The sequence below is a fragment of the Ischnura elegans genome, chromosome 12, assembly GCF_921293095.1.
Source record: "Ischnura elegans chromosome 12, ioIscEleg1.1, whole genome shotgun sequence".
NCBI classification, from domain to species: domain Eukaryota; kingdom Metazoa; phylum Arthropoda; class Insecta; order Odonata; family Coenagrionidae; genus Ischnura; species Ischnura elegans.
Genome location: NC_060257.1, coordinates 58,409,633 through 58,433,401, shown reverse-complemented (window position 1 = coordinate 58,433,401; position 23,769 = coordinate 58,409,633). Strand labels below are relative to the sequence as shown.

Below are 23,769 nucleotides of genomic sequence, written 5' to 3'. Positions count from 1 at the left end.
GAAAGAAAGACAGCTGCTTCAAGATGACGACCAAAATGAGAAAAAACAATTGGCATACGCTTAACTCCCATTCATCTCCGAAGTATCAGATAGAATCGATAGAATCCTTCAAAAAGGCAATGTCAAAAATGTTCTACATTCACCGAAGGACAGCCATCCTCCTCTTCAAACTATGGGAGTGTATGAGGGTTCCCTACTGCTGCGGCAGAAGCTACGTGGGACAGAGCAAGCGATCTATCTTCCAAAGGCTTAGAGAGCACGAAAGAGCGAAGCAACTTCATAAATGTGACGCATCAGCGGTTATAGCATCAGACAATTATAATCGCACCTTTTCGTCAAACCTTATTAATTTCTTTCTAATCGGAGTTTGGTACAGAAATTCATAAAAGAAATAAACAAAACACAGGTGGACAAGGGATACGAGTTATTCCATGTTCTGTGCCGACATCGAGTGGAAGATCAAATGCACTACTAAATATTCACTTGATCCCGTATGTCTTCTATATCTAATTCCTTTTTCTAACTCTGTTTAGAAAAAAAATCACTCGTACCCCTTGGCTTCTCACCCCCTCAACTGTCTGAAAAAATCTCGAAATGGGTGAGATTACGCAATCGTACTGTTGACACTCGTTCAAAGTTCTCCTTTGATTAAGCACAAAGATTTTTTCAGACAATTTTAAAGGCGCATTTTCGTCAAACCTTAATTATTTAATGCCCTTAAAAATCCAGAGTATTACATAAAATTTCGTAAGGCTGGATATCCAAGAAAACCGTTTTCATGGTAACTGCTAAGTGCATCCAAGTAAATGTTTGCGTGCCATAGCTCAGTAACTAAGAAGCTGCAATCCCATATTCATGGACAAAAATGCTTTAAATTGTCTCCCTTACTACCTCCTGAGGTATTGCATATTCCTCCCCGAGTACCCTGTGTAATTTACACATTTTAAGCCACAGGCTGACTTTTCTAGAGGCTATTTCACAACTGTGGGCATCAATATAGTTTATATGGCACACCAATCGAAAATCCAAGTGATAATTATCCTTATTCGTGGAGCCAATGACTTAATGAATTTATTATGGTAAATTTTGTTCGTCTTGGCTTTTCCCATGCTTATGAAGAGGTCACATGAGAGTATAGGCAGGTTCCTTGGTAGAGGTTAAGCAGGAAAATCGCTCGAACAAATAGAGACCTATCTTAAAAAATGTGCACGTTACCATAGCTCATTAAATATGGAGTTGTGACCCCATGTTTACAGGACAAAAAAGGTGAAAAATCGTTTCTCCAACCACTATCTTAAGTATAAAATTCGAGGAATCAAGCGAGATGGAGTGGAATTGATTCATAATGAAACACTGACTTGCAATTTTCCACAAAAATAAAATTTAATTCGACTCGAGTTTCGATGTTGCTACATCATTTTCAAGGTACAACGTTGTACCTTGAAAATGATGTAGTAACATCGAAACTCGAGTCGAATTAAATTTTATTTATGTGGAAAATTGCAAGTCAGTTTTTCATTACTATCTGAAGTACTGCATATTCTTCCTGAAGTATTGCTGATTCCCTTTTAAACACCACGTAAGTCGCAAACCCTCCTAATTCTCAAACGCCGTAATGTTGAAATGAAAGGTAGGAGCATTTTTCCAAATTAATGCGTACGACGGGTTCCGGCTCACGGAGCCATCATATCGATGGCTAAGTTCTAAGAACACGTATTTCAAATTCGACCGGTTTTGGACAGCTATCTTAAACAAAGTGTAATAATATTTTTTAAAAAGTAAAATACAAGGAAAAAACAACTCTTTGTTTGCAAATGAATGCTCTTTTTTCAGTTTTATTAACTCTTGGTTTTTAATTTCAGTGTACAAGTAAAAAAAAAATTAATCGTGTTTTTGCTCTTCTGAAAAGTTACTATTTTTGAGATGCGTGATGTTAGAACTTAGCCATCGGGATGTTACAAGAGACATGCCTATCAAAATGTCATAAGAACATGCCATTTCGATACCTCCACTGCACAAACGCTCAACAATCGCCCACCGAATCAAATCCGCTCATCTAGTAGTCCTAGTAGTACTACTGTATGTAAAAAAAGCAAGATACCCGAGTTTGAGGAGCTCTATCATCTAAACGGAGAAATCAATTTCAATGCAATGAATAGCACACGAAAGAGAATTCATTTCTACATTGGATCATTTACTTTTAAAAAATTTTCGCCCCCATAGTATTTCCGGAACTTAATTTTTTCGAAAAAAATACCCGTTTTTTTAACGCTTTTTAGAAGATGAGCGGATTTGATTCGGTGGGCGATTGTAGAGCGTTTGTGCAGTGGAGGTATCGATTTTTAGGTAAAGAGGGTGGAATAAATTCCCATCCTTAAAGTTATAAATAATAATAATATAATGTTCTTATGTATTACAGTGTCTCGTACCAGATGATGGCTCCGTGATCCGAAACGCGTCGTACGCATACAATTCTTATGGAAAAGTTCACTACCTTTCATTTTAATATGTCGAAACTTCCACTACATCATGCCTGAATCAGTTGAACTAAATCGCCGTAATGTTTGATTTACATAAAGTAATTTTCCCGACGGATATCGTGATATTCCTAACGTTAGCCCCTTAAAGATAGAACTAACTTGCCAACTGATTTTTATTATTTTTTTGCATATCCTATTTATTTTAATACTAATTAAGAGATATTATGGAAGAAAACCCGAAAAAAAAGTTTAATGCGTTTTCAAACATGTTTCCAAATGGGAACACACTACAAAATTTTTTTATTAATTGAAAAATAAACGTAACCAATAAATTCAATTCAATTTTGTTCATTCAAATTCAAAAAATTCAATAACCAATTTCTAAAATGCATAATTAACGACCAATGTATACACAAATCATGCGAATCAATTTAAAAAATACTCCCATACTTTCTTTACATCACAAAAGCTATAAAAGTAATCACAATCAAGAAATATAATTTTCATGAACTTTTATAAATCTGTTCGCAATTCGTTAACGCCATGACACCTAGATTTTCTTCACCCAATTTTTTTTCCAGCTGCCTGTCTGTTTTTAATCTGGACATGGGCGTCCCCAGCGAGGAGCAGGGAGGGGCAGCTCCCCCCCTCCTAGAAGCAAAAATCGCAAAAGTCTTTAAGCAAAGTCAGTACTGAATTGAAACGAAAGTGCTCAACAAATTTTTTTTAAACCCACAAAAAATGATATATGTTAGTAGTACATATAAGATATATGACTAAAATAAAACTATTTTTTCAAGGAAATAATCTCATTTATCCCATGGCTTATGCCCCCAAGTTATGATCCTGGGTGCGCCCGTTTATCTGGCTACATAAGCAGTGGCGCCGACTCCATGGGGTCTGAGTGGGCCCGAGCCCCCTCAAAAATTCGTTATGGGTGCGAGGAAAAAATATGTCAGGCTTGTCGATTTCCCCGGAGTGTTCAGATATCGAGATTCTAGTTATCAGGGTTCTACAGTTGATCATACGACTGTTTTAAAACGCTTAAAAAACTTAAAACTCAATACTTATAAAATTTCCCGGGGCAAGATCCCAGGTTTGGGCACCCCCAATATTTTTTGTAAGTCGGCGTCCCTGTACATAAGCCCTGCGGCGACTTTTTTCCTGCGTCGACAAATTCTTTTCCTGGAAGGCACAACAGTGGGGACCAAATAGGCTTGCCGTAAAGCTGGTCCATCACCTTGATCTTTTGTTATTCATTCCGCATTATGCAACCTACTTGAGATGGATGACTGTCGAAAAATCTCATCTCGCCTCTCCACCCTGCTAAATGTATGTGCCGTTGTAAATGGTGACGTTTCTTGCGTCCCGCCTTTCACATCCACCAGAGATGTCCATTGTTCTCCTTTTGGTCCGCGACTTTCGAAGGACGAGGAATATCGGTCAGGACGGTAAAAATCCCTCCGTTATTATGGCGTAACCGCGTAACTCGTAAGGTCTATTATTACCGCGGAAGGATTCCTGGAACCAAATATGACGACGTTAAAAATGGGTTGAGCAATCAAACGAGGGGATAGGTTGCGGATACTTTTTTAGCGGGCAGAAAATGTCTCCGTTTACGTCAGTCGTTAAGCATCAATCCCGTCCACCAGTCACATTTTGTCTTTCCTTTTTTTCTGAGCGTATTTCTCGTTTACGGAGCACAGAACTGTAAACAATTGAATGCTGATACCCAGTGGCGCCGACTACATGGGGCCTGAGGGGGCCCGAGCCACGACCACCGAGAGACAAGGCCTGAGCGCTGATGCCTTCTAATTGTCTGACGTCACGAGCCGTAGGTTATCAACCACGCCTTCCGACAATGCTTGCAGTTGTTTATATTTATAAGCCATTGCGGTGAAAATGGTGATTGGGTTGTTGAACGCTAAGTTATTTGGAGTTTTAAAGCTTTTGCGATGGTTTTGTGGGCAACAGTATTGAATATAAGTGTTCAAGAGATGGTGTGCTAAAGTTGTCTTTCTCTGTACAGAGGAAAATACAAGGAGGAAACGAAAGTGTGCGTTTTCAAATTTCCTAAGGACGAAGAGACGAAGAGGAAATGGATACTTACCAATCCAAGAAAAGACTTCCAGCCGGCGAAATATTCCAAGGTGAGTTACTATCTTTTTCTTTCTATTTGGACGGCGTGATTATTCAGGGAAATGTTAGTACAATGTAAATGTTGATCGTCATTAAAAGTGAATTAAAAAGATACTTGATATAAGCATTGACCGGTAGACGAATTGTTATTGGTTTATTGAAACAATTCTACTCTCGAGTGTATTTGCAGGTTGATTTCAATATTATTTGCGTAATCGCTTGAATAATTAATGGTTTTAATTATTTCATAGTACCTAAATGTCTTTGAAATTTTCGTATATCAACGCTAAATAGAATACGGCGCTTATCCTCGTGTTCTAAGGTGCTGTTATTAAGAAGAACTTGATTTTTTGAGGGTGTTATGAATAGTTTTTGTTATTAGTAAATTGTGGAAACATGTGAAACACTCGGGATGAATAAATGGGATACCTACTTGTGTAATAAATATGACCCATGCCTACGATGGCATTTTACATTATTTGTATGTTTACGCATGCATAGGGTAGTATTACTGTTTTAGAAAAGAAGATTTTTTTGCATTAAGCAGTTCTTACAAAGGTAATATGTACTAACTAATCGTGTTAATCTGAGAACGATTGTGTAGAGAGCGAAATCTTAAAGTCTTCGAGGGTATTAAATAAATGATTCTTCAGTAGTTAATCAATTATGGAAACATGTGAAACGCTCGGGATGAATAAATGGGCTACCTATAAGCGAGATAAATATGGCCCATGTCTAAGTTGGCATTTTAGATAAAATATTGTTAATCTAACTACCATTGTGTGCACAGCGAATTATTTAAGTCTTGTTTACTACACCCTTATCAGACGAAGGTATTCTTCACTTGAAATACATTTGATTTTCCGTCTACCAATAAAATTATCTCTGTTTTTAAGGTGTGTATCCGGCATTTTCTGGTTGAAGATGTGCTTCATTAAAGCTCCTACTTCGATGAGAAGTCAGGAAAACTGCTGGCTGTACCATTGAACAGCCCAAAACTGAGGGATGGTGCCATGCCGAGGATCTTCCCTGATTGCCCTGGGTACCTTACCACTTCAGAGCAGACCAGGGATGCGCCATCAATGAGGGAAAAGCGTCTTGAAAGTGCTACTGTGGAAGCTGCTTTAGCTGAGAGTTTGAAAACTCAGGAAGCATATAAGGCTTAGAAAAAGCTAGACTCTTTCGGAAACGTAAATTCTCTGGTGAAGATGAATAAGCATTCAGCATTTTGGGATGTGGTCGTGAAGCCGTGTGCTATAATATTAAAGCATTTGGAAGAGTGTGCACCACCTCTTATTACTTACTCATTAATAGTATGCATTCATAATAATATCAAAGTATACCACTGAAAAAGGGAATTAAAAGCAATAGGCAAATTCACTCCACTTTTTCAAGCCTCTTTCATGTATGAAAAGTACCAATGATGTGTTGGATAGAATTTAAAAACTCCGCAAACTGTAAATATTTATAGCTATAGTGTAGCTCTACTGGAAGAATGCCAAATTAAAGACTTTGCAAATTAATCTTTGAATAACTTTATCAAATCACAAATGTCTCTTGTTCCAGAAAAAAAGGTAAGTAGGTTCAAGAAAAGAAGACAAGTAAGGTACATCTGTGACATATTTGTATTGGCTGCAATGTTTTGTTAGTATCTCCTGAAGTTCATATATTTGCTCGCAATTCTGGTAATTTGGTTTTCCCACATCCAGTTACTATCAAACGGCTCTGCTCTTCTTTTAAAGTTGGTCCAATTAATGAGAAAAATTAGCATGGGTTTCTATCTTACGTGAAGCACCGAGTATCTCATTACAGAGCCACGAGCGTTATATCACCCTTATTCATTAGAAACCCTTTCTTGACTACAAGGGCAGAGTATAGTAGAACCTGCATATAACTCCAGCAATTTTGCTTCCAGTGCTCATGTGTTAGCGGTAGAGAACTTACTGTATTCATTTAAAGATACTATCCATATTTTGCCAGTGAGTACTCTGTCAGCCTGTGTTCTAAAAGACATTCTGAAGAAAGTCATCATTGGTCTCGAAAAAGTTGGTCCGAATGTGGTTTGTGTTATAAGTGACAACAAATCCATCAACAGGAAGGCCGTATCTTTCTTCACCAATCCACCAAGGCTGAGTATAGTTTATCCACATCCTTCTCATCATTCTTGACCATTACTCTAAAGCTTTGACTCTGTCCATATGTTCAAATGTATTCGCAACAACTGAATGAATAAGAAAAATTATTATTTTCCCAACTGAATGCATTATATGCTGCATTTATGTGTTATCAGGTAGGATATGGTATTTTTCCATTCAAAAAAATCTCCCCAGGTACTTTAACACAGCAAATCCTAGTTCACCGTTTCTTAAAAGGTTACAATTCGCCCCGTTAAGTGCATAAATTGCCATGAAATTATAGTTTGCAGATAGGTCTAATCAAAACAATCCCTATGTCATTTAACAGAAGCACAATCTAGTTTTATCCTAATCTTGTGCATGTGTAAGAACATAACTTTTTTATTTCATTATCGTTTAATGCAGCGATGCTGAAAAAATAGAAGCCCCGTGAAGGATGTAAAAATCCTATGACTTCTATAAGTCTATAAGACTTTTAATGATATTCTCGAGGTTTCGAATGCATTTGGAAGCAAGCTGTTTCTCTTCGAAGAAGATTTTTCGGCGAAGGCGTAGGTCCATTCGAGACAATTATGTTTCCCGAGGTAGGGATTTACTGTTAACATCATTTAAGTGTATGTACATATGATATTATATAAGGAAAATTGTAGCCGGAGAAATGTCTGTTCACATATCGTTTGGTTTTCTTACGCATTCCCCACCAATCGGCGCTATCAATGGCAGTCTTCGCTACTCCCTCCGTCCGCCTACGACTCGTGACGTCACAATTCAGCGCTCAAGCCTTGTCTCTCGGTGGTCGTGCCCGAGCCCCCTCAAAAGTTCGTTATGGGTGTGAGGAAAAAATGTGGCAGGCTCGTTGATTTTCCCCGGAATATCCAGGTATCGAGATTCGAGTTATCAGGGTTCTAATGTTGATCTCTTCTAAAATGCTTAAAAAACTTCAAACTCACTGCTTATAAAATTTCTCGGGGCAAGATCCCCGGTTTGGGCCCCCCAATATTTTTCGTAAGTCGGCATCCCTGCTGATACCACACTCTTGGCCAATGGGAGTGCATTGGGGAGGCTCAGTTCCATCGCATTGAAGGGAGATTTCTGTTGCCACTTCGTTCGCCTTTTAATCGGTTCCCAAAAATGTCCGCGGCGCGGTGATGACTGCAACGCGATCCACTTTTTTTCCAGGCATGGCAATAGAAACTGAACGAAAGTCAAAACCAGTAAATTTTCAATAGTTTCGTTCCCGGGAGCGAATTGTAGAAAAGAAACAAAATGGATTTAACTTCTCACTTCAAACTTAAAATTTAATTTAATTACCCAGGGAGCTAAACTCAGGGTCGAAAGCTCGAAACGAAATCGGAGTTCATTCATCGTTCTATGATTTTGCAACTTAAGCCTAAATCACACGATCATTTTTTTTCGTCTCGAAAGTGATCACTACCGAGATCACTTTTCCCGTCGCGAAAAGCAATCGCTCTAGTGATCATTTTTCTGAATCACACGGTCACTCCCGCCGTCGCTTTTTGCATCATTTCCAATATCACAGCTCGTTGCCATAGGACCCACATCACGAAATTATATAGCGTGTTTGTTTATTTATGTCGTTCCCACAATTGTCAAACGTTGCGCTGCAATCGCTCCATAGGGGAATGCGTTCCGATTGGCTGATATGGAGTTTTAGTAACGGTTTTAGCGACGGAAAAAGCGACCGGACGAGTGACGAAAAATAGCGATGGGAATCCTCATCGCGATCGCGAAAAACAATTGCCGGCGACGATCATTTTGCGCAGTGATCGCGATAGTGATCACTTTCGCGACGAAAAAAAATGATCGTGTGATTCAGGCTTTATTTGAGGAAGTTTTCGGTAGCATCAGTGGTCTCATTTTTCTAGAATATAATTGTTGAAAAGGATTAAAAAATTAATTTCAAATTCACAATTGTGCTATAACCAAAAATAAGAGAATAAAAATTAAATGAAACAAGATAACACAAACAATCTTTTTCCAAATCCGTATAAAATGCACAAAAAAGTAAAAATTGAGCTTTTCATAACCAAGTATAAAATCATGTAAAACTAAAAGAAAATTAAAAAACTTAATTAATAAAGGAAAAGAGTAAATGTTTTGAATTCACTGTTTGTTGTCCGTTTGAACTCTTCCGGGAGTCATTTGTCGGTTAGGTTTATTATTATTACTACACATTGCTGCAAGTAGGCTAGTTGCCTGATGGCAGCATTAGATTTACACATGAATAAAGAGTCTACCTATCTAATAACAAAATACGATACAGAAAAGAAACTAATAGTAAAAATTGATTCAATAATTCTAATATCATACAATTAACGAATAAACATTGACCCAATAAACCCAATTTCAAACACTTCATTATAAAGCACCATGTCATCAATGAAGACATAATGAACACTTATTCCTAAAAATTTTGGCATTTGCGGGGAGGATCTTAATTTTTAAATAACTTCAGATAATTCGTTCCACTCCTTTATTCCTCTATGTAGGAAGGATTTTTCAAACTGTACGTTTTCCGTTTTTTTTAACTTAATTTTGAATTTATGATCCTTCCCATGTAGCAGAGTGAGTCCAACTGTAGACCTATTTCCTTCCGACTCCGCTCTTTTGTAAAGGCTTTGTACAACCCACATAACCAATTTATGGTTCTTCTCACTTTTAGAGTTTTCCATCCTAAACCAGTGGTGGATACATACGGGGGGGCGAAGTGGGCGCCCCCCCCCTTGCGGGTCCGCCCCCATTACCAAACATTGCAGAACCACAATTGTGAAGTTTTATATCATAAGATGGTATTGTCTTGTAAATATGTACAATCACTTTAATGAAAACTTGAAACTTTTCGTGTGACATGATTATTTTTTATTACGGATAAAGTTAATATAACTCAAGATATCTTTTGCGCCCCACCCGCTTGAGTTTTTTCTGCATCCGCCACTGTCCTAAACACCCTAGCATTTACTGTCCCCCTTCTATGTTTGATGTATGTGTCTTTATGACCGGAATCACTTTTGTATATGTTTAGTTTGCTCTCTGTTTTTGAGTACATTTGTTGTTTGTTTTATTTGTCTGTGAGCATGCTTGTTTTTATTTTGATTTTTTTTGCTGATTTGATGCTATGGTAATGAGAGATAAATAAGAGATTGTTAAGCATAGAGCCATCTTGAAATGGATGAACAATAAGATTGAGATTAAAAAAATCAGTGTCAAGTGATATTTACCTTGAGTTTAATCGCTGTGATACGTTATGTTTCCCTAGAGTACACCTGGCTGCCTTTCGCTGAACTATTTCAAGCTTTAAAGGTTCATTTTTATAACGGGGATCCCACACCGATGTAGCACATTCAAGTACAAGTCGAACCATACGTATTCATGTAAGCCATCTGTTTTGTTTCTTTTGGTTTAGATCTTCTTAGCACTGGCGCAGCGCGGGGGGGGGGGGGGGGTGGTTTGGGGGATTAGAGAAGCCCCAGAGCTTAGAGAATATTTTCTATAAAAATATTTTCATGTAATTTCAATGAAAAATTTTGTTAATAATATTAGTGAGACGGATGACTCACATAGAAAACATGAAACTATTCACACAGCCTTAAAACTCACTATTTTGAACCATTCTTCTTAAAAAAAATTCTAGGGTAAGGCCCCCGCACCTCCGCGAGTATTCCATACCCCCCAGTATTAGTTGAGCCTAAAATCCCCCCCAAACCTTAACTCTTAGCTGCGCCCCTGCTTCTTAGATAGTGTGCATCGTACGCGCTCCCTAGTAGCTAGTATCTTCTCCATCACTTACACCGTAAAGGTTACACCAGTCGCTTTACAATTGTTTGAGCTATTTGTTCTGCTGAGCATGTGTTGCACGATCACTTCCGCTGAAGAGGTATATAGAAAATTCTCTTCGCCAGCTGGACCATCATCCGTTACATAAAGCCTGAATGATACGAACATTTTTTTTTCCATCCATTTCGAGGGACAGCTCCAGCTATCGCTCCAATGATGGCGGAAAAATGACAGTTTGACGCGATCATTTTCGGCGATGGCTCCAGGGATGGATATCCATAATCAAAATTACAGTTTTTATAAATGAATTTTGTGGTTAAATTAATTAATCGAACGTAAAAAAGGTTAAAAAACGGCAATAATCAAGGATACGCCGCAGTTCTTCGCCACGGTTGAGATTGAGGGACACTAAATACCCGGCGGCGACAGGTTATGCTTGATTAACTATGTAAAGGCCCTTTTACACGGGGCGCGGAATCGCGCACGTTAGAACTGCATTAATTTCTAAAATGGCGCGGAATTGCGCGAATGCACGATCGAAATTAGAACAGGGGCTATTTTTCCATCTCACGTCCTCGCATGCGTTCTAGCAATGCTCCGCTTTACACGACGCAATTTTGACTGCGACTTCGTACACACGTCAGCTTGTGCAAGTACGTGCCCCTTGTAAAACGACCTTAAGAAATGGAGAACAAAATTTTTGACGTTTGAACATAGACGTAGGAGATATATTTAAAGCCTGAATCACGCGATCATTTTTTCTATCCCTTCCGAGGGACAGCTTCAGCGATCGCTCCAATGATGGCGGAAAAATACAGTTTCACACTATCATTTTCCGCGACGGCTCAAGGGATGAAAATCCAATCCCTTTTTCCATCACTAGGCACGTCCTTTTTTCCGTCGCTGAAACCATCGCTGGCACCGTCCTTCACGCATGGCCTCCAAAAGCGATTTTTAACACCACGCTTGACTTTCAATTGAATGACAGTTGTGAATACGTAAAGTGACGAAATAAGCGATGGAAAAAGGGATGGTGGGAATGACCATGTGATGAAAAGAAATGATGGATCCAACGATCACTCTTTTCGTCCCTGAAAACCTATAGCTTGAGCTATCATTCTGAGGGGGGGGGATGCTCATGAAATTCTGATAAAATATATTAAACACTCTTTTTCTAAAAAATTATAAAATGCACTTAAAAGTAAAAAAAAACAACATTTTTATCACTCTGAGAATAAAGTTTAATAGATATTAGTGTAAAGGAGACTGTGATTTAGAGAATGATGGGTCAGACGATCTTTCTTTTGGACCTTAAAAGCCTATTACTTGAGCTATCTTTATGAGGGATGAAAAAAATGAATGTGTGATTCATGTTAAAGCCTGAACCAAACGATCATTTGTTTCATCCCTCTCAGTGATCACTCAAGCGATCGCTTTTTGGGACCGGGAAAGTGATCGCTCGAGTGATCATTTTTCTGAATCACACCGTCCCTCCCGCCGCGGCCGTCGATTTTCGTATCATTTCCGGTATCATTACACGTTTTCGAAGGACCTGCATCACGCAAACCTATAACCAAATTCTAAATTCGACATAATTCCAATTTGGGAGTGGCACTACGAATTATTTACATAGTCATAGACTGCTTTTGACTGCAGCAGCAATAGGGTGGTTTCCTATTATTTTTATTGCCTAAATCGAAAGATTAACGCTCCAGGAGTACGTATTTCACGCTTTTAGATTTTTAAATGGCTATATCTATTTTTCGCGATAAAATGAAAAGTGAAAAAGTTTCAAGCGCGCGAAAACGCGACGGCTAATGCATGCATTGGTAATCTCAGACGATGTAAAACTCCTGACTACTCGTATAGCATCTAAGTCCCTCTGACGTCACGTGGAGTGGCATTGCATGGGCGCCAATCTGGCCTTTTTCAAATAAGATAAAAATTGACCATTAACATCCATCTAAACCATCAATATGGTGCACAGCGAATTAAGGTATATCCAAAGATTAAAATATAAATGTTAAATTACTAGATTACAAATTGGATGGCAGACAATGACAATGACAAGATGGCTACTGCCAGCTGAGCCCATTTTCCGGCTTCAAAGCTTTAAAGATTCTAAGATTTGGAGAACTGGACTGCACCGGTACGCCGCGGCATAGTTTGATGGAGCGGGAGAAGGGTATGGGGAATTTGCCGTGGGCGGACTGGTAATTTATCTGACGCACCCGCGAGTTTTCACTCTCGCAGATGGAAGACGTGGGCGCTTTGGGGAACTTGGGTGGGCTTTGATTGTTTCGACAAGAGGGCGATTCCCAAGTCCCTTTACCCCAAGCAGACCTATTTCAATGCCCCGGAGACGAATGACTTTATTATGAAGAGATTAAAAATATAAAAAAATGAAACGAAATTATACTGCAGTCTTCCACGAAGTCTATTATCAGCGTCCGCCTCAGGTTTTTATATCGCCCATTATCATCTCTGCCACTGGTATCATCACAAAAAAATACAAAATAGTTTTACTTTGAGATGAGAAATAAACAACCTTGGTAACTTTTCACCGGAAATTTTTATTGGTACGACGCTTCTCAACGCTGAGGCGTCATTTTCAAGTACCTTTAGTTTTACATAAATTCAATTTCGGTAGTTTTATAAAATTGAACATTAATCCAAATACATGCATAATAATTTCCACTAGACAAATCACGAGAAATTTTCTCAAATTTCAACTCAATTGTTTCAGACAATAATAATTGCACATAATTATTTAATGCCCTTAAAAACAAAAATCCTGAGTATTAAACAAAATTTTGAAAAGGCTTGATACCCAAGAAAAACCGTTTCCATGGTAGCATCAAAGTGCATCCAACAAAATGCTTGCGTTTCCATAGCTCGGTAACTAAGGAGTAGCGACCCCGTGTTTATGGACTAAAAATGCTTAAAATTGTCTCCCCTACAATCTTCTGAAGTGTAGCAGATTCCTCCTTAAACACCCTGTATCACTTCGAGTTTGTTATACACGGATCGTAAAATAGACTAATTATAAACACATGAGTAATAGTGGGGTTAGTAGTGCCGATTATTAATAAATTCGTGAAGTACGTCAAACATAAGAGTCGCAACCAACCCACCACTTCCGACTTCCAAACATTACAGAAAAGACATAAAAGAAAACATTACAGAAAACTGTCGAAAGGCTGGGTACCTTTGTACACGAATTGTAACTGAAATGTGTGCCTTTCATTGGCACGTAATATTAATATTTAAACCCAATCAGCACCCACACTTCATTCACCGAGTGATGAAAAGTTTATCATTTTATTTTACAGTGATTTTTATACTATCAATTAAAATAATTGTGCTTTTTATACATTTTTATTTATACTTCTCTTTAGTTAGAATAAAAATGTGAAATTTAAATTAATTTTTTACAACACCTCAAACTAAACTTACCAAGACCCCTTTCAAAAATTAAAATCGATACATGCGTTCACAATTTTTCATATTTTCGTTAAAGAAAGCTCCTTGAATCATCAATCATGATCTCCGATCATAAATTAATAATTTTTGAGAAAATTTAATCCTTTCTTTTGTTTAAACCATTGATATGAATTAAATCCATTTCACACTTATTTCCTTTACGGATCACCCTGTATTATATTTACTCACTGAATCGGGAAATGTGACAAAGCAGTCAGGGCAGGAAACGTAAAAATGTGATGGTAAGCTCTTTTACCATCTAATGACTACGAAGTGAAACCCCTGATCACAACTAGTGAATACCGACTTAATTTCATGTGTACTCACTATGTTTGCGCGCGCGCAATCCTAACAATTGTGCGCGCATGACTACTCTCGCCTGTTTGCTGAGACGGTGGGGGCGCGGTAGTATCTGTTCCATCACGTCACTTTCACGCTTACATAGCGTTGCCATGCGCCGAAAAAAATTCACAGATGATCAGTGCAGTAGCTTCAGTATATTTGTCCTCGCTTAAGTAATGTCGCCCACACAATTATACAGGACGTTTCGGCAGGAGTCTGCTAAACTTAAGGACTTGGTAAAGGAGACAATTTTCAGCATCTTTTGTCCATAAACATGGGGTTGCAACTCCTTAGTTACTGAGCTATGGAAATGCAAACATTTTTTGGATGCATTTTGCAGTTACCATGGAAACTGTTTTTATTTGGTATCAAATCTTTCCGATATTTTATTTAATATTTTGGAATTTTAGTGGCATTAAATAATTAAGGTCGGGCGAAAATGTGCGATTATGTTTACCCGAAATAATTAATCATGCTTAAAATGCTTGCTCAAAATTGAGCTTAATTAAATGAGAGCTTTGAGCGAGCATCAATTATCAAGTAATTATTATATGTCCTTTTAGAAAAAATTAATTTTATGTTCGTTATGTAATAATAATCATGATAGAAATTTAAGTTAGGCTCGTAACCGGACCACCATTAATTTTATAAGCAAATAAATAATAATAATAATTTTTTTTGCATATTACAAAATTTTTAAAATGTTACAATATATAAAATATTATCTAAAAAAGATATTGTCATCATATAATTCAATTCAGTTAAGTATATATTCCAATAAAACATTTAAGTTCGCTAAATATTTACATTTGAATGAAATCTAGAATATAATAATACATAATAATAATAATAATATAAAATATAATAATAATATGATTATAATTCGATTATAATGGAGGGGTGAGAAGCCAAAAGGTACAAGAGATGTTCTTTCCAAACAGAGTTTGGTACAGAAATTCGTTTAAAAAAATACACAAAAACAAGTTGGACAAGTGATATGAGTTATTCCATGTTCTGTTGCCGTCAACGAGCGCAAGATCAAATGCACTAAGCGCTAAATATTCACTTGATCCCGTATGCTTTCTTTACCAAATTTCTGTTTCTAACTCTGTTTAGAACAAAAAAAATTACTCGTACCCCTTGCCTTCTCACCCCCTCAACTATCTGAAAAAATCTCGAAATGGGTGAGATTACGCAATCGTATTGTTGACACTCGTTCAAAGCTCTCGTTTGATTAAGCTCAAAGATCGTTTCAGACAATTGTAAAGGTCTGTTTACATGGTACAATAACCAGTGCGAGTTAATGTGTAAAAGTATAAACGCGTTCATGAACGCCAAAATGCACCGTGTAACCACCCAACTTGTGCGAATGCATGAACGGAAAATAGAACCCGTTCTAATTTGGTTCATGCATTCGTACATGTTCCGTTCCGGTCCACAGAAATCATTCACGCAAACAGTCATCAACACGTACGTGATAATGCATCGTGTAAACAGCCCTCAATGGCACATTTTCGTCCAATCTTAATTATATAATGACCTTAAAAATCCAGAGAATTAAATAAAATATGAAAAAGACTGGATACCAAAGAAAAACCGTTTTCATGGAAACTGCAACGTGGATTCTTGAAAATGTTTGTGTTGCCACAGCTCGGTAACTAAGGAGATACGACCCCATGTTTATGGATAAAATTAATGCTTAAAATTATCTCCCCTACCACCTACCTACTGAGGTATTGCAGATTCCTCCTGAAACACCCTTTACAGAGTGCTTACTGAGAGAATCTTTCCTTTTCAGAGAGATTTCTGGAATAATTTGGTGATACGTAACAGTAAATTAAAAGTCATAGGCATTTTTTCACAAATACTTTGATTTTACTTTACGACTGGTCTCGATACAATTTGAATTATCTTCTTCATCTCTCCCACTCTCCATCCTCCTTTAGATGAAGATAGAAAAAATATGACCGGTGAAACGGGTAGAAACTGGTCGTGAAGTGTAATTAATGTATTTGTGGAAAATATGCCAGTAACTTTAAATTAACTCGTGCAATTACTACAACGTATGTATTTCAGACGTCATTGCGCCCGAAGTGATGTGAATATGTACGCGTATATTTCTATGTATGCTGCTATGATGTTTTAAAGTAAACAAGGTTGTCCAAGGTTGTTGGTTACGCTCCATTTTAACCCTTAGAGTGACAGGGAGCGCTATCGCCAGTGGCGCCGACTCCATGGTGCCTGAGGGGGCCCGAGCCCCCTCAAAAATTCGTTATGGGGGTGAGGAAAAAATGTGTCAGGCTTGTCGAGTTTCCCCGGAGTGTCCTGGTATCGAGATTCGAGTTATCAGGGTTTTAATGTTGATCATACCACTCTTCTAAAATGCATAAAAAACTTAAAACTCACTACTTATAAAATTTCCCGGGGCAAGATCCCCGGTTTGCCCCCCCCCCAATATTTTTTGTAAGTCGGCATCCCTGGCTATCGCGCTCCTCCGCATCTCTCGCGAAAAGTTCTATGTCACTCTTAGATGCTGATAGTCCACCAATCATTCAACAGTCAATATCCATTTTATTTTAAATTTAACTTTTCCTTTTTATTAAAATAATAAACTCGTATTACCAAAAAATCCTCAAATAAGACATTAAAAAGGTGAAGCCACTTATAATAAAGATTTTGTAAAGATTTTTAAATATATACCTTTGGTTGTTTTTGAGACTTAATTTTTTCCTAACCTACTGCAAAAATCAGCAAAATACTTCGGCACTTTTATCATAGTAAGTGCCTAGAAAATCGGTTGGCAATCAAAGGATTAAAAGAAAGTCATCGTTTAATTTGCTTCCTAATTGATAAGACATACTACACGAAGTAGATTCCACAACATTACGCCTCGTTCACCATAAATTTCAACTTGATTTTTTGTAACTCAAGTCAAAAAGTGAACTGTTGTACCAAACACAATTCAAACCGCAAACTCACCATGAAATCGATTTTTGGAAACTCTTGACTGAATTAAATATAACTTGTAATACTAAAAAAACTGAAAAAAATGAAAATCCGATTGGTAGAGCGAGGGAGACACGTACCCTTAAGGTTTCCTGTCGTCATTTCACTGTAAAATCCACTTCCGACCACTGACTTACTCACTGGCTGATTTCTACAAATATTTGGGGTGAACGCGGCGAGATACGTCGTCATACAATTAACCCCTTTTAAAATAGTCTGAAACCCTAGAAAAAATTATCTAAAAACTATATTTTCTATCATTACAGTGTTACCGAATGCCTCTATGCCCCTATGTTTTGGGTGTCAAGAAATAGATGGCAGTGAACAAGTTGAACATCGCGGAGAAGCTACTTAATGGCAACGAAGTCATTGTGGCAGCCATTAGTCCACACCTTGTAACAGCCAAAAAGCCTGGAAACCATTTGGTATTCCTAGGATTCAATTTAAGTAGGTTAGATATCAGCGAAAGCGATCTTTAAGATCCTAACATCGGATTTTCCGTAGTGTCGTCAGCCTCATTTCAAAATATCCAACACTTTTTCCTCAGGAGTGGCCTTCGGCCGCTCGAGAAATATTATACCAATGACTCTATTCTTTTCTCTTCATTTTTTAAGCAAGACTCATGCTAACGCACCTTATTTAGAACAGAACTGGAGGCAGCGTGTAATTCAATATAGAATTCCGCAGTAAAAGACATCTCCCTCACACCTCGCTCTGCCAGTTCAATTCCATTTCGTCAATGACAATTTTAAACTCATTCATTTTTCAGATTAAATCCAAATGTTCGTGGTCCAACGATTCCTATGGTCACATTCACAAGAAACTAAAAATACATCGAGTAAAAAATATTTCACGAGACCAAGATGACTGATTAATTTGGATGAGTTTTCCTATGCCAATTCTTCGTAGTTATTTTTTTTTTAACTTCCTGCTGATTCCACAATCCTTATTCGCAAAATATACCTTGGTTATTTCTTCAATAAAAAAACCATCCAAGAAAAGATTTTATTTGACACTTGTCACAAATAAATGACGTCTACTTACAACATGAATGATACAATATACCTTCTAACTGCTCCAAAAAATGGAAGAAATGTGACAGTTTAAATCTATTGCTATTGTTATTATATTTTTTATAAAATTTTCTTCAGTTTTCAGTGAATTTTTTAATTATGAAAAGAGTATGGGTTTTCACCAAAGTAACCCTGAGATGATACCCTGATAGTAACCCTGATGAGTAACGTTGATGTTTCGCTGAGATGAGGAATTTTTTCGTGATGGGGCAAGTTGAAATTATTATGGCCTTTTGGAGATGATGCATGTTTGAATAAATGTTGAGTTTTGTAAAATTGTTTTGTACGGGTAGAAGTTTTTGCAATTTTTGTTTTGGGATGATACCAGTAACAGATGATAATAGCCGCTATAAAAACATTATTCCTCATTTTTTATTTCGATTGCCAATTCTTGTTATTCGTTTATTTTTCACATACGCGATGTGCACTTTTCTTCGTAGTTTAATGCATGTGTTTTGATTAATTTTGAGTGCTCTGAAACTATTTTGTATTTGTTTTGGGATGATACCGGTAGTAGAGATGACAATAGGCGATATAATAACCCCTTCCATATTCCACATTCTTCTGATTTCTATTTCCAATTATTGATACTTGTTCATTTTTCCAGAGGTTGTCTTTCCGGTGTTATGCGAGTGTCACTGCGATATAAGCAATGCAAAAAGTTCTATTTTTCTAGTTAATAACGTCATTATTATTTAAATTTTATTTTTTCACGGATTTTTTTACTGGTTTTAGACGAGGCACGGGTTACACCAACCACTCTTATCTTTTAATACTGACTTTAAAAACTTTCTGACTATTCGTCATGTATTTAAAATTGATGCCTTTTTTTGTGGAGATGAACAAGTATTTCGATAATCTGATATTTTTGAGACCTTGATGCATTGAGTGAGGCACAAGGACTGTGGAAGAGATAATAATTGGCATCATGTGTTATCATTATCGTCATCATTATCATGGGCGTGCCCGCAGAGGGGCAGGAGGGGGCAGCTGACCCCCCTAGGAGCAAAAGTCGCAAATGTCTTTAAGGAAAATAATAGTTTTTCAAGCAAATAATTTAAAAAAACTAATAAAGAGCTGTTACAGTCTCCTTAAAATGTTGACTTCATTCACCTTTTCCATGCTTATATCTTACCCACAACTTGAACGACCATAGCTTCCCCCCGTAGTTTTGACCCTGGATACGCTCTTGATCATTTTTATTATTAAAGTAATCAACCGATTAAGGTATGTTAGCAAGGAGTCTTTAATGTTTCAAGCAAAAACCGAGTTAAAACATTTGAAAGCCGGACCATGGACCTTCGACGACACATAAAGCTTCGTATATAATTACCATCAAAGGCCAAAGCCACTATTCTTTGTTGTGAGGCACGCGAAGATTAAAAGGTCCTGCGGGTCCAGCTTACGTAAGTCTTGGGTCAAAACAATGCTCCAAGAAGTTCTATTTAAATTGGTCCGTTACGACCCGAGAACTATTGCAACACTGTCTTGCCTTCCCCTTAACAACCTGAGCAGCGAAATGCAGAGAAAACAAAAGGCAGTTTGCGGTCGCTTCATTATCGTTTGTAAGATAATAAAATAGAAAAAAAAGAGTTGAAGACCTTCACCCGAAAAAAATCACATTACATGCAGTCGACGCGCACAGTGGTGGTCCTGAATTTATCTCTTTCGGGCCACCGACCACCTTTAAAAGGAGTGAGTAATCATCTTCGACTGCCCCGATGTTTCTTTTTTAGCGTTACGGGTCGAAGTTGTCCCCGCACTGAAGGGACGGATTACATCAACTGAGTCGCCCTACAATTTAGAGAGAGAGAGAGAGAGAGTTTCGGGTCAACAGTTCGCGTGGAGAGAGGAGAGGGAAACCTCACTTTGGCAATAGCAACCTCGTTCTACTGAATGTCAAAAAGTAATCGCCTGATTATTCATTCAAATGTTTTAACAAGATGATTAAATCGAAAATTGAAGCTTGCACGTGGTGGCAGGTCTCCTTATTATCAATGAAAAACACTTCGTTACTTCGACAATTTATTTAAAAATTACAACCGCCATTATCAAGTGCATAAATACCCCTATGCAGGGATGCCGACTTACAAAAAATATTGGGGGGGACCGTGGACCTTGCCCCGGGAAATTTTTTTAAGTAGTGAGTTTTAAGTTTTTTAAGCATTTTAGATGAGTCATATGATCAACATTAGAACTCTGATAACTCGAATCTCGATAATTGGGTATTCCGGGGAAAATCGGCAAGCCTGAAACATTTTTTCTCACACACATAACGATTTTTTGAGGGGGCTTGGGCCCCCTCAAGCCCCGTGGAGTCGCCGCCACTGCCCCTATGTATGTATTTGATAATGGCCTGACAGCCGAAACCGGTAGTAATTTTTAAAAATAAATTGAGGAAGTCACCAATTGCTTTTCATCGCTAATTAACAAGACGACACTACGACAATTTCCTTTATCTACTTCATGGCATTCAGAGACGCTTAAAATTCATCATCACCACTGGTCCACAATCCTAAGAATCAATTGTACGAAGAATACACAGAGAAAAAAATCATTCGCCTTCATCAATATCAGTTCAAATCGAACCCGGATCATACGGTTTCCGGCCGAGTGCTTCAACCAATAAAGCTACTGAGGCATTATTCCCCTAAGTGCACATTCATGGACAATATCGGACTAGGTGGTATGGACTGCTGAGCATATTATAGTCGTGCGCACAGCGCCACAGCCGGAGAGCAAAGACGAAACTTCGAACACTTAAGGGTGTTCGCTGTTGACTAATTTAGGTATACTGAGACTAGCCACAGTGATAACTTATAGGAGTCGCCCGCTAATATTGGTCATCCACTCAATTCTCACAATATCTATCGACCTAATCAAGTTCAATAATTAAGTGCCCTTAACTTAACCATTGGCACTCATATATTTTTTACGCATTACTTCGTAACAGAAAGGCACCACTCAAAGACCTGGAAATTTATGGGGCAATATTATTATTCTCTTCTCGACCCACCTAAGTTAGGAAACAAAGGAGAACAGCTACAAGAAACGAATGAAAGGTCTTATAATGGGGAAATTGGAATTTTGATTGGTGGGCGGGAAAAACCTTGACCCATGAGATGATGTAATAATGAAAATTATTCACTTTCTCCCAATCAAGGTTCGAGATGGCCAATAGAGATAATTACTGAAGGAAAGGCAGTTAAGTAGTAGTTAATTTCATTTCTCATCACCACCTCTTCTGGCAAACCGGTAGCAGAGGACAGCAATCTGCTTGGTGTTCGGTTGGAGAAGGTATTGACCCACGAAGAAAAGAAAATTTCAATGGAAGCCAATATTTCCTAAACGGCACAAGTCTACTCGACAGAAACTGGTGGAGCATCTAATTGTAAGCTAAAAGATAAAGGAGGGGATCGGGTTGGTGTGGTGGCTAGAGTTTTGGCTTCCCACCCGGTAGGCCCAGGTTCAAATCCCGGCAGCGGCAGAGAATTTTCAGAGACTGCCCGATCCCTGCTTGAATGTTGTGTGGAGGATATTTCAAGCGCAACACTCCGTCCGTTGGATGGGACGTTAAGCCGTGGTCCCCTTGGCGCCTTTCGTTAAGAGCAGGCTAATGCCGACGCCAGGTTTTTCTCTCCACCCTTCCTTGCCTACCCTTCCCTCATGGCGCAAATGACCTCAGCTGTCGGTCGCCTCCTCCAAATACCATACCATACCAAGATAAAGGATATTCTCAACGAAAACCCAAGATAGGATGGTGGAAGATCAAACAGAGGAGGGACCCACTAAAATCCGATTAGGAGAGGGTTAGAGTTTCAATCTGGTTACATGGTACATTAAGACGTACGAGTTTATGTGCGAACGTATGAGAGATTTTGGTGGACGGGAACGAAACATGTCCAAATGTCCATTCATGAATCAAATTAGAACAGGTTCTATTTTCCATCCATGCGGTTGCACAAGTTGTTTGGTCACACGATGAATTTTCGCGTTCATTCACGCGTTCGTACATTTAGACATTAACTTATACGTTTTCATGTACCGTGTAACCACCCCTTCTGAACAGGAAGTAATTGGCAGAGAGAGAGAGATAATATGCAGCGGCGTAACTATGGGGGGGGGGGGGCGAGGGGATAGATCCCCCCAAAGCCTAAGAGAAATTAAAAAATAAATAAAAAATAGGGTATACTTATGGAATATAATAACGGCATCTGCTTTAAGTGCCAAAATGATGTAAAATTTATTTCCAGGTATGTCATTATTCAAACATTTTTCCCGGACCCTTCGTTGTCCGGGGTGGTCACCTCCACCCTCCCCAAAGCATATTTCCAGTTACGCAACTGATATGGAGGGATAAAATGAAACGGAGGGGCATAAGTGGGCCTGGGAGTGAGTGTTTACTTCACTTTTTAGTTAAAAATTTGTAAATAAGACTTGAACTCTCGTATGTTGATTCCGTAGATCGAGGACCTGCGAAGCGCTTTGGGAAGCACAAGAAGGTGGAGAGGTAAGGTCGAGTAAGGACTTTAAAGGCCATGAGACAGCTTAATATACAATATGATCTCTTCTCAAAAGAAAGGAAAAACCGAATTGAGTGTGTACAGTGAAAAGGTTAGGATATCCGCTGGAAAAAATACCAATACACGAAATACCTAACATTTCGCTAACTCCGATTCATCATAAAAAGGTTGGTGTCTCAAGTGTCCAATAATTAAAACATAAAATAAAATTCGATGTTTATTTTTTAACTTTAGCGGCAAAAATCATTACCCCAAAATCCAATACGGGACGTGTATTATTCATTAACTATGACGATGCCAAGAAAATTGAGGACTTATTTAAATTTAATTTTCCTATTCTATCAGAGCTGAACTGACTATGAACTTCAAAAAATGACTAGGTATATCTAAAGTGAAAAAATATATAGAGCACATTTAGGCGTAACTACTCACACGCTCTTTATATAATATTTAGAATGTCGACGTTTGACCATTAAAACGACAGAAAAACATTGCTTCGCCAACAGACAAATGCCTAGAGAATGGTCGCAGTAACAATTCGTGGTTCCTCTCGATGTAGTGGGTTTATTTCCCGGTTTTGAAACACGCATTCCGAAACATCTACGATTTCACGGTTACATTGACATCTGAATAACAAATCTCAGATACGCAATAAGCACGGAGAGAAAAGTTTAAGGAATAGGTGCTTTACCGGGTTGAGCATCCAAACGCGATGGACATGACGTAACGAAAGCAACAGGTCCGCTGGAAAACCTTAAATTATGCAGTTGAGTCAAATGGGTGGGCCTCCAAC

At 38.2% G+C, this 23,769-nt stretch overlaps 1 protein-coding gene across 2 annotated transcripts in view; it reads right to left on the bottom strand.

Annotated features, from left to right (window-relative positions):
• The window catches only part of LOC124169007 (nose resistant to fluoxetine protein 6-like), a 159,805-nt gene that overhangs the window by 46,161 nt on the left and 89,875 nt on the right, over positions 1 to 23,769 (bottom strand). The gene's annotated exons all lie outside the window — the stretch shown is intronic.